Source organism: Antechinus flavipes, chromosome 3 (assembly GCF_016432865.1).
Source record: "Antechinus flavipes isolate AdamAnt ecotype Samford, QLD, Australia chromosome 3, AdamAnt_v2, whole genome shotgun sequence".
Lineage (NCBI taxonomy): Eukaryota > Metazoa > Chordata > Mammalia > Dasyuromorphia > Dasyuridae > Antechinus > Antechinus flavipes.
The window spans coordinates 364,723,656-364,736,124 of record NC_067400.1 but is presented as its reverse complement, the minus strand read 5'-3'; positions in this window follow the sequence as shown (position 1 = coordinate 364,736,124).

The window sequence follows — 12,469 nt, the reverse complement described above, 5'->3', positions numbered from 1 at the left end:
GTAAATGAGGAAAAATAGAATACTAAATAGGAAAAAAAAAAAGAAAATGTGTATGTATGGGAAGAAGGGGCACATTAATGGTTCTATTAGTGATATAGCTTTTTCTGTTATCTGTCCCTTCTACCTTGTGGTGGAGGAAGCTAGATCTGTCCAATTTGCATTAAAATGAAATCTCCTTCCTTTCATCCCAGTCACAGCTTGAATTTATTTGGTTTCATTTTGATCATCCAGAAAGTAAGAGGATAGGAGATCCCTCTTGGTAAAATTGTGGAGTTAGAAATAGCTTGTCTTTAACCATCCCTTTTCCCTTCTCTTTTCTACATTTTCCTCTTTCCCCTCCTCCTCCTCTTCTTCTCACCCCTCCTCCTCCTCCCTGTCTTCCTCTTCCTCCTCCTCCCCTTTTTTCTCCTTCTCTTTCTCTTCTTCCTTCTCTTCCTCCTCCTCCTTTTTTTCTCCTTATCTTCCTCTACTTTTTATTTTTCTTCTTCTTCCTCTTCCTTCTCCTCCTCTTCTTCCTCCTCTTCCTTCTGCTCCTTCTTTCTTCTTCTCTCTCCTCAATTTGGAGTCACAGGATAGGGGCCCAAATTCTAACCCTATGCTTATGAGTTGACTGATCTTGGAGAGTTAATTAGTCAATTGATTAATATATGGGAGGTGGAGAGGGCCTGAACTAGAGTGGTCCTGTGGGAATTGAGAGAAGGGGCTGTATGTAAGAGCTTTGGTGGATATAGAAATGACAAGTCAGTTCACTTTCCTGAGCCTCAGTTTCTTTATCTGTAAAATAAGGGAATTGGACTAGATGACCTCTAATATCTCTTTCAGATTCTATTAGATATTTTTATCTAATCAGTCTTACCAGAACTGACATCTTTTGCTTAGGTAAGATTTGAAAAATTTTACCTTTTAGTTTTTGAAAATCTCTTACCCTTGTTAAGTCCTGCACATAGTAGGCATTTAACACACATTTGTTGAATTGAATTGAATTGCTGACAACAAAAGGTTTTACTGCATTACTAGTGTCACCTGATAAACAAAATAAATACTTATTGTGCTTTGGAAATCTGAATTTTTTAGTTTTAAAGAAGAAAAACAAATTATTCCTTCTTGAGTCTCCTGAATCAAAGAGACTGAAGGAACCAAGTATCTGTTTTCCTTGTCTAATCCTAGCCTCAGCTCTGCCAGACATGTAATATCAAAGGAAATATATGGAGTAAAAAGATCCTCTCAGCACCTTTGAGATCAGAGTACAAACTCAATTGCCAACTCCACCTACACACACATACTCATGAGGCTGGTTCAGTTAATGGGTATTTTCTTTATTTAACTGGGGCCTTGACCAATACCAGCTGCAGTGGGAAAAGCTTGTTTTCAGTTTGGGTTTTTACTCGATGAACATGCTTTGTGCTAAAAAAAAAAAAAAAAAAAAAAAAAAAAAAAAAAAAAAAAAAGGAAAAGTGACTGGAAAGGTCTGCAAATCAAATGAAATCCAATGAGACAGTGTTTCAGGGGCAGAATTATTATGGCAACAGATAATGCCAGCGCCTTGTTAGCAAACAGGAGCTTGTTTACATAAACACTGCAGAGTAGAAAGTGTGCGACAGCTTAATCAGCTCTGTCTGGCATTTCCAAGGTGGCAGGAGCTGAGATGGAAATCTAGTATTTCCCCACATAATCGGCAACAGCAAAACGCTTTTTATCAAATGCTTTCTAGGTGCCAGGCACTGTGCTGATGCTCCTTGATGAAAGGGATTCTGAACTTAACGAACTCCAAGGGATCTTTTCCAGTTTTTCCAGTTATTGCTGTATAGTGAAGAGAGATCTGGGCTTGGAGTCAGGAAAATTCAGGTTCTAGATCCACTTTAGACACTTGGCATTGTTAGCATGGGCAAAGTGTTTAATGTCTTAGTGCCCCAGGCAATTATCTAAGACTAAATTACAGATGCTACCAGGAGTGATGAAATCATGGGTCTGGGAAAAAAAAAGGGATAATAATAGCACCTGCCTTACAGAGTTATGAGAATCAGATGACCTAATGTATATACATTGCTTAGCAAACCTGACAATGCTCTATAAATGTCAGCTATTCTTCTAAATTCTATGATTCTTTTCTTGTCTTTTGCCAGTAACTATCACAAGATTAAACTGCTCAAAAATGTTTTTTTGAACAACAAAATGATTGACTTTGAGTTGGAAGGAATCTTAGAAATAATCTAATTCAACTCCTTCATTTTACAAGTGAAGAAACTGAGTTTGAGAGAGGTTAAGTGACTTGCCCAAATTTGCACCACCAGTAAATGAGAAGACTAGGAATTAAACCCAGGATCTGTGACTTTTCTCTACACCATTAATGAGACAAAACATAATAAAAAAATAAGTTGGCTTCAGATAAGTCAGAGCCTTCCTTGTTCCTAGCAGCAGGAGTGGACATCCTGAAATAGAGGTGATGGGTTCAAATTTTGCTTACTCTATATGTAGTCTTGGGAAAATCACGTGATTCTCTGGAGGGGTGTCTCAATTGCTATGTCTATCAAATAAGAGGTTGAAATAGGGTGTGTCTTCTACCCCTCCAATTCTAAATCTACAATTCTTTTTATTTTATTCACCATTTTTATATTATATTTGCTTTTATTATATTGGGAAAATATTATTCCGTTAGAAGAAACCACCATCTTTTCTGAGCCAATCTGACTCTGTAAAGATGTACATTCCAATAAAAATGGTGAATGACTAGCAGTGATTTTATATTTAGTCTTATTTTCATGGTTACAATCTCCCTAATTCCATAATTAACATGGTAATGATTTGATTATGATCAGTTTGTGGGATTATTAACCACCCTTGGTTTCTTCTCAGACCATTAACCAACAAACTAGGCACTAACTGTTGATAATAACCAATTTCTCATGGATTGTTGCTCAGTATTACCGAATCTTTTCTGTTTTATGGAGCCATTGCTATTATAGAGTGAACTACTATTTTTTTTAAAAAATTTTTTTTAACACATGTCAGCATCACTTTAAGAGAAAATATGCTTTCATCATCTATTTAACCAATCATTTCTTATCAAGAAGAAAGTAGCAGGGCCTATTCAAAGTTTCAATTAGCTCAAGGTTATGAACTTAGTCTTTGAGTTGGTATCCTTTGGCAGCATTTCCTAAGTAAATGTGGAAGGAACCAGTCTAACTAGAATGGCACAGAACTCTAATTAAGACATGGCAGCTTGCTAATAGGAGGCTCTGAAAGGCATGAGTGGAATTTTTAATGGTTGTGTCTGTTTGGCAAATGACATTGATTCCTTGAAGGAGAATCACATTTTATAAAGAATGAAGTCAGGCAGGAAACTAAGGTTGATGCAATTCAGATATTCATGAACTCCTCAGTTGACAGATAAGGGCTCAGAAATGGGTAAACTGGAGCCTAGTTCTAAACCATCTGATCTAGAAAACGGGGAAGGTAGAAAATGTTTTCATTAGTGCCCCTAAACTTCCATCCAAGTAAGAGGTTGTGACTTGCCATTTGGGCATAAAGAAAGGTATGGACCTTTTTGAAGCTTTTGGTTTCTAAAAGGATATTGTCATCTTTATTATGACTTAAATTTATTAGTACTGGATTATTTTTCCTCCAGAAAAGTAGGGATGATGATGAGAAGTAATAGTCAGATTTTCTGAGAGAAGAAAAAATTAGGTTCAGAAAAAATTGTATAGATTATTGAAAATCGTTTGTGAAAACAGAGGCAGCAGTAGAGCTAGAACCCAGATTTCCTGATTTTTCAGTCTAGTGTTTTTTTCATAGTTAGATTTTTTTTGAAGTCTATTTAACTGGATGTAATAAGTGACACTAGTTAAAAACCATGAAAACAAGGGCTTATTGAAACACCATTTCAACCTAGGCCAACCAAAATATAAAATCTTTATTTTTCCTGATGTTGATGTCTATATATCTAATATTTACAAAAGTGCTTTTTGTCTCTTTCCCTTCCCTTCTTCCCCTCCTCTTTCCCTCCCTCCCTCTCTCTTTCTCTGTCTCTCCCTTCTTTTCTTTCTTCCTCCTGGTCTCCTTTCCTGCCTTACTCCTTACTCCTTCCCTCCCTGTCTCTCTATCTCCCTCCCTCTCTTCCTTCCTCCTTTTCTTCCTCACTCTTTCCCTCCTTCCCTTCTCCCTATCTCTCTCCCGCTCCTCTCCTTCTCTATCTTCCTTCCCCTCCCTCTTTCCTTTCCCTCTCCCCTTTCTTTCCTCTCTTTCCCTTCTCTCCCCCTCCCCACTTCACTCAGCATCAGTTCATGTTAAGTCCTTTTAAGCTTTTCTGAAATCAGACTGCTCATCATTTCTTATAGAACAATAATACTCCATTACATTCATATATCATGATTTATTCAGCTATTCCCCAAATGATGGACAGCCACTCAATTTCCTGTTTCTTGCCACTACAAAAAAAAAAAAAAAGCTGCTACAAATATTTTTGCACATGTGGGTCCTTTCCCCTTTTATATGATTTCTTGGAATACAGAGCCAGTAGTGACACTGCTGGATCAAAGGGTATGTACAGTTTTATAGTCCTTTGGGCATAGTTTCAAATTGTTCTTCAGAATGGCCGGATCATTTCAGACCTCTACCAGCCATACATTGCTGTCCCAGTTTTTTTGTGTGGCTATTTCATACTGCTGACTCATACTGAGTTTTTACTACATTAATACCTCCAGATTTTTTCCTCCAAAATTGCATCTTGTTTTTGGGAAATTAATTTTTTGTGCCCCACTATAAGAATTAATAGTTATCCCTCTTGAATTTCATCTTATTTGATTCATCTCATGCTCTAGGCTGTTAATTTTTTTGGATCGTACCACAGATATGTTGGTAATTGATATTTTTTTCTTTTTGTTCAATCATTTTCAGTTATTTTTTCACTATTTATGATCCCATTAGAGTTTTCTTGGAAAGATACTAGACTAGTTTGCTACTTCCTTCTCCAGATTATTTTATAGATCAGGAACCTGAGACAGATGGAGGGGAACTGAAGATAGAAAGCATCTGAACTTGGATTTGAACTCAGATCTTTTTTACTCTAGGCCTAGTACCCTATCCACTACATCATCTAGTTGCCCCCTTTTCTGGATAATTGGTTCTCTGAAAAAAAAATACACATAGCATACACTTAAGTTTAACATGTATTATTAACATTTTTATCCATCATTTTACTAAGACTAAATAATCAACAAAACAAATAATTAACTCCTGATTTGTAGTGTTTGCTGACTTTTAGTGTGTTTGTTCACACCGAAAATATAACAATAAGAAATCAAGAGGCTGTAGGAACTGGTTTGTATATACTCTTGATTCTTCCTTTGTTATTTAGTGTGTGTCAGTTATCTTCCTTGGCTTTTTGTCATCTGCAAATTTAAGAGCCAGTCATCTACAGTGGCGTTCAAATTTAATGAGACAAAATATAATAATTCAATTTATTGACATATAATTTTTGTAAGCCTTACAAATTTTAATATGCAATATATCCTTTTGCTGCAGTCTTTTGTTTTAAACAATTGATAATATTTTGCTACATATGCTTTAATTTTTCATCATGAAAATACACTTTTATCTCATTATATATTAATCATATCTTTGAGAAATAATAATTTTTTAAAATTTAGTTTTGATTTTAGTTAAACATTTTTCAATGTGTTATAAATCAAGCAAGTTCCCAGTCCATAATTTTTTTTTAACCTTTTGTAATGGATAACATGATGCAATGTCTTGTTGCAGTATTACATTTTCATTTGGGTATTTCTGCATTTTAGTGTGATTTTGTTTCTCAGTATATTAATGTATTTGTTAAGATTTATTCTTCCCTCAGTGGGGATAAGACTTAAAAAAAATCCTCTGAAGAATGTTTTAATGGATTTAACAATTTGATGAAAATGTTCACATAGGATCACATGAACTTTTGATAATAGTCTTACCTTGAATTAAAAAAATGAATTTCCTAAGTAAAATTTACATTTTTTCTAATCTTTGTTACTCTAACTTTTATATTATCTTGTTTATTATATGCTCTTCTCTGATTATTTTCCTTCTTCATCTTCTCTCCTATCCTAGAAGTCATTGGGGTTATTTGATTATTCACATGTCTTGGATGAAATGGGGGTCATACATTCTTTCTTCTGAAAACTATGAGGTTCTACCATCTTCACTGGCTCAGTACCTATCATATTCTTGCACTATCATCTGACTTTAGGATATGTCAAAAGTTCCATCCCATCTTTCCACCCATAGGATTCCTGAACCTTTCAATTATGCTATTAAACTTTCTTTTATGTGTAGAATCCCACTATAGGAATATTAAGTCCATGAAAGCAGAAAAATGTCTTACTATTCCTATTTGTGGTCTCAGTGCTTAGCATAGTACTTGGAACATAGTAAATACTTTGTAATCTTTACTAATATCAATTAATTGCTTAATAGCAAAAATTAGCTGCTTAAAGAAAAACTGGTATTTTTTCTGTTCTTCCTTCTTTGAAGCTTATAACCCCTTCAGCTTGTCTGAAGTCTCTCTTTTTTTTCCCCCTAAGAATATAATGCTGTTTTTGAATTCTGGGTGTTGTTTTACAGGTTTTTAAAACTTCTTCATTCAATTTACTTATCTTATTTTGATGTGAGTTTGAATGATTGATCTTTGAAATGCCTTATTTCCCTATATCAGCAGCTACTGCAATATCTCTTAATAGTCATCAAAGTATATACTTTAATATAGTTACAAGATTTACATATATCCTTGAAGTGATACCAATTTTTTAAAACCACATAAATAAAAGCATTACAAGTAAAAGAGCAATGGAATGTGTTTTTAATATGAAAGTCAGTGTTCAATAGACAGAGTATTAATTAAAAGTGGGGAAACAAGCTTAATCTCATTTTATCTTATTAAAGTATGATATTGAGTTAGCCTAGTGCCACTAAAACATACATGTACAACCAGTGCTGTTGTAAAATTAAACTAGTCAGTCACTGCACTTCTAAGTGACTAAAATGTGTCAGGTACTGTGTCAAGCACTAGTTCGTTGGTTGTTGTCTTTCATTCTCCATTCTCTCTCTTCTTCCCTCCCTCTTTCTCTCCCTCCCTCCGTCCCTTCCTCCTTCCTTCTTTCCTTCCTTCCCTTCCTTCTTCCCTTCCTTCTTTCCTCCTTCCTTCCCTCCTTTCTTCTTTCCTTCCTTCCTTCTTCTTTTCTTCCCTCCTTCCCTCCTTTCCTCCTCCCTCCCTCCCTCCCTCCCTTCCTTCCTTCCTCTCTTCCTTCCTTCCTCCTTCCCTCCCTTCCTTCCTTCCTTCCTTCTTTCTTTCCTTCCTTTCTTCTTTCTTTCCTTCCTTTCTTCTTTCTTTCCTTCCTCTCTCCCTCCCTCCTTCCCTCCCTCCCTTCTTTCCTTCTTCTTCATTAAAATTTTTTATTTTCAAAACATATTCATTGATAATTTTCAATATTCATCTTTGAAAAATCTTGTGTTCCAATTTTTTTCTGTTCCTTCCCCTCACATCCCCCAGACAGCAAGCAATTCAATATGTTAAACATATGCAATTCTTCTATACATATTTTCACAGTTATCATGATGCACAAGAAAAATCAGATCAAAAAGGAAAAAAAATGAGAAAGAAAAAATTCAAGCAAACAACAATAAAAACGATGAAAACACTATTTTGTGAACAGTCATCTCTCTGGGTGCACATGGCTCTCTTCATCACAAGAGCATTGGAACTGGCCAGAATCATCTCATTGTTGAAAAGATCCACATCCAATTGTGAATATATCCAACCATTCTGGAGAGCAATTTGGAACTATGCTAAAAAAATTATCAAACTGTGCATACTCTTTGATCCAGCAGTGTTATTACTGGGCTTATATCCCAAAGAGATCTTAAAGAAGGGAAAGGGACCTGTATATGCACGAATGTTTGTGGCAGCCCTGTTTGTAGTGGCCAGAAACTGGAAACTGAGTAGATGCCCATCAATTGGAGAATGGCTGAATAACCTGAGGTATATGAATGCTATGGAATATTATTGTTCTGTAAGAAATGACCAACAGGATGACTTCAAAAAGGCTTGGAGAGACTTACATGAACTGATGCTGAGTGAAATGAGCAGGACCAGGAGATGATTATATATTTCAACAATAATACTATATGATGATCAATTCTGATGGACCTGGCCATCTCCAGCAATGAGATGGACCAAATCAGTTCCAATGGAGCAGTAATGAATTGAACCAGCTACGCCCAGCGAAAGAACTCTGGGAGATGACTAAGAACCATTACATTGAATTCTCAATCCTGTCTGCATTTTGGATTTCCTTCACAGGCTAATTGTACAATATTTTAGAGTCTGATTCTTTTTATACAGCAAAATAACAGTTTGGTCAAGTATATTTATTGTGTATCTAATTTATACTTCAATATATTTAACATGTATTGGTCATCCTGCCATCTAGGGGAGGGGGTGGAGGGAAGGAGAGGAAAAATTGGAACAAAAGGTTTAGCAATTGTCAATGCTGTAAAATTACCCATGCATATAACTTGTAAATAAAAAGATATTTAAAAAAAGAGAAAAAAAAAAGAAAAGATCCACATCCATTAGAATTGATCACTATATAATCTTGTTGTTGTCATATACACTACTTCTCTGGCTCTGCTCACTTCACATAGCATCAGTTCATATAAGTCTCTCCAGGACTCTCTAAAATCATCCTGCTTATCATTTTTTATAGAGGAATAATATTCCATAACATTCATATACCGTAACTTATTCAATTATTCTCCAACTGATGGGCATCCACTCAGTTTGCAGTTCCTTGTCACTACACTAGGGGCTGCTACAAACATTTTTGCACATGTGGTCCTTTTTTCTTTTTTATGATCTCTGAGATACAGACCCAGTAATGGCACTGCTGTGTCAAAAGGTACGTACAGTTTGATAGCCCTTTAGGCATAGTTCCAAATTACTCTCTAGAATGTTTGAATAAGTTCACAACTTCACTAACAATTTATTAGTGTCCCAGTTTTCCCCATATCCCCTCCAATATTCATCATTATGTTTTCCTATCATCTAAGCCCAGGTATATAGATGTTACATATACCTAGAGGTATATATGTGTATATATATATATATATATATATATAATATATATGTTATATGCATATATATTATATATATATTATATATATATGTTATCTCAGAATTGTTTTAATTTGCATTTCTCTGATCAATAGTGATTTAGAGCATTTTTTCACATTACTAGAAATGGCTTTAATTTCTTCATCTGAAAATTGTCTGTTCACATCCTTTGACTCACAAAATGTTAATATCATAAGTTTATAGTAAATGCTGATCTCCATTATAGAGTTTGCCCATATCAATGAAGATACAGTTTTTGTCCAAAAAATGATTTCCAATCATTTACCTTAATATTGTTATGAAAAGTAGCTTATAAAAAATCTTATAGGAAATAGAGTGGGGAGAGTAGTGGATTTGGAGTCAAAAGAGCCCGAGTTGGAATTCTGATCTTGACAAGTTAAAATCTCTGTGACATTGGGCAAATAACTCAGCCACTTTGAATCTTAGTTCCTCATCTATAAAATGAGGTAGTTATATTACATGAGATTCTTTGAGGTCTCTTCAGCTCAAAATATAGTATTGCATTATTTTTAAATTTCCCCAGTGAATATGCATGCTTTATATATGATAGGCATGCAATAGATTTTTGTTGCAATAAATATTTACTAACAAATTTAAAATATTATTGATTCAAAGAGTTAAATTATTTAAAATTTTAATTTAAAAAAGAATTAAACATAAATTAGAAGCTTAAAGAAGCATTATCATAATGTAGTATTTGGTGCTCCATAAAATATTACTTATGACATTTTCAGTCACAAAGAAAGATATTCTCAAAAAGAATCACAGTGTGGTTTATGTAAAGTAAATCTCTATTTTCTTCGCTGGTCCCACTTCTTGGGTCCCCCTTTTCTTCATTTTGCTCAATGTTCTGTTGTCTTCTCCATTTCCTTTAGCTATCAATTTCCTAAAGCCATATCTTAAGTTTCCAGTATCTGTCTCTGGGTTATTCTATTTGTAGGCAGCCTTCAGTGAAATTAAATTCACAGGATCATATATTTTGAACTGAAACAGACTTGAGAAATAATCCAATCCAGGTTAAATTTTTTATTTTTATTTTTTTTACTGCTGAAAATAAGGCTAATGACTTGTCCAAGGTCATAAAAGATCTGGTAATAAAAATCAGAAATAGATGCCAAGTCTTCCTACCTATTCAATAAATATTCATCAAGTCACTAATGATATCAAGTCACTGTGTCAGGGACAATGGGAATACAAAACAGAAATAAGAAAATAGTTTTGACCCTCAAAGAATAGCTCTTCAATATTTTTTACCTGTGATTCTGGCTCCAAGGTACAAGCTCTTCAACCTCTGGTTTCTCCAGTTATAAAATGGAGAAATCTCTTGTTGTTCTTGTTTCTCAGGGTTTTATGGAAAAAAATACTTGGTGAGGTGAGGTCTATGTAAATGTGAGCTTTTAATATTATTGGAGTTCTAAGCTTTGTACTCCATTGATGAACCCAAGCCACTCCTTACTTCTATTAGTCTATGACAGGTGCAGTAACTATATCGAGCATCCACTTTCTCTATTAGTTTAAAGATAGCTCATTTCTATTATGGGCTATAGGATCTGAAATTTGATCTAGAGTATCCATAGAATGGAATTTTGAAGATTGCTAGTTATTTGTACCCATTATCCATAAGAAATAAAAAACTGTCTTGATATAAAGCATGTGCTTTATGTTGTTATTTCTCAGAATAAATTTAAGCATAACCAAAGGACTTAAAAGGAAATTGTAAAGATCTTGCAGAAACTGTAGTTGCAGGACTCTCTTGGCTATAGGAAAAGAGGACCCAAACTGTACAAGACCCCATTTATAAACAACTTAATTAAGAAATCCTCATCTTTAATTTCTTCATTTGCAATTTAAAAAAAAGCTGGACTAGATTATTTCTTCTTTTTCTTCTTCTTCACTTCATTTCAAAATATGAATTCAATTCATGAATTGAATTTCACTGAGGGCTGCCTAAAAATAGGGTAACCCAGAGGAAGAGGTTGGCAACTTAAGAAGAATGGCATTGGGGAATCTATCTTTGGAAGACAGACAGATAAGGATGTGTTAATCTGCCAATCAGTTGCTTTCATAATGGGGTTCTATAGCATTTGAATACTGTTTTCCTTGAACTAAGCTTTTTCTCCCTCTGACCTTTTATGATCTGTCGTAATAGAAGCTTAAACATCAAAGTCATAGAAAACCAAATTTAAAAATTTTCACTGTTGACATGATCTTGAGAGTTTTGGTTTTCTGTTTTTGTTTGGTAGTTTTCAATTGAGGAGGGGAGACAAGATGCTGAGAAAGCAGGAAACTAGAGGGAAAATACTAATGGAGGGTGAACAGATGAAATGAATGAAAAATGAAATGAAAATGAAAAAAAATGAACTCCTAATGCATTTGAGGTTCCAGGCAGATTTTGGAATTGCTTTGCAGTGACTGCAGAAAATATTTACATCAGATAGGTGACTCTTATTATGGTAATGCTAGTTTAACATGTACTTACATCAAAGAGAGAAGCTATTTTTATTATTTTTCAGACATCATTTTAAAAGAAACTGTCAAGTTTTATGTGGCCTTTTTATTATCCCATTCTTCCAGATTCTATTTTAAAAAGAAACATCCTTTCTAACCTTGAACATACGACACTTTTTTCAATATTGTTTTTATTATCTGTAAGACATTGAGTATTAATATGGCATTTTAGTTCAGTTCAAGTTATGTAGCAAACTCAGTCAAAATATGTTGAATGTTAAAAGTGCTCCTCCAGTGAACCAATCAGAAACTCAGAGGATGGCAGTCAGCCTACTCAAAGTGTTTGTAGATCAATTTCCCTTAAGAACCAGAAGAGGGAGCACCAACATCTCATTTCTACAATTCTAAGGCCTATTTAAATGTGTGATACTTTTTAATGATTAAATGAAAAAGATGAATTTTGGAGGAATTAAGATTTGGGATTTTAAGTAGAATGGCTAATTCCAGAATATATACAAGGTCAAATAGCGATGCAGTGGAGAATCTGAAGACTATTCATTTTAACATGTAATAACATTAGGAACTACTATATTCCAACCTTGTGAATTAAGGGGTAAGGCAAAGGGCTGGCCCAAAGAAAAGAGAGAATGATTTAAATAGTTTTCAGAAGAAGTAGTTTTTTTTTTCTGTATGAGAAAATTAAGTTGTTATTTACATATATAAACATATGGAACTATATATACACAGTATAGTAATTATCATATGTAGAAAATATGCTCACCTAACAATATGCAATATAGTTCTACTCATTGTCACCTGAAGTCTGCAAAGAATACCTTTATGCTGTTA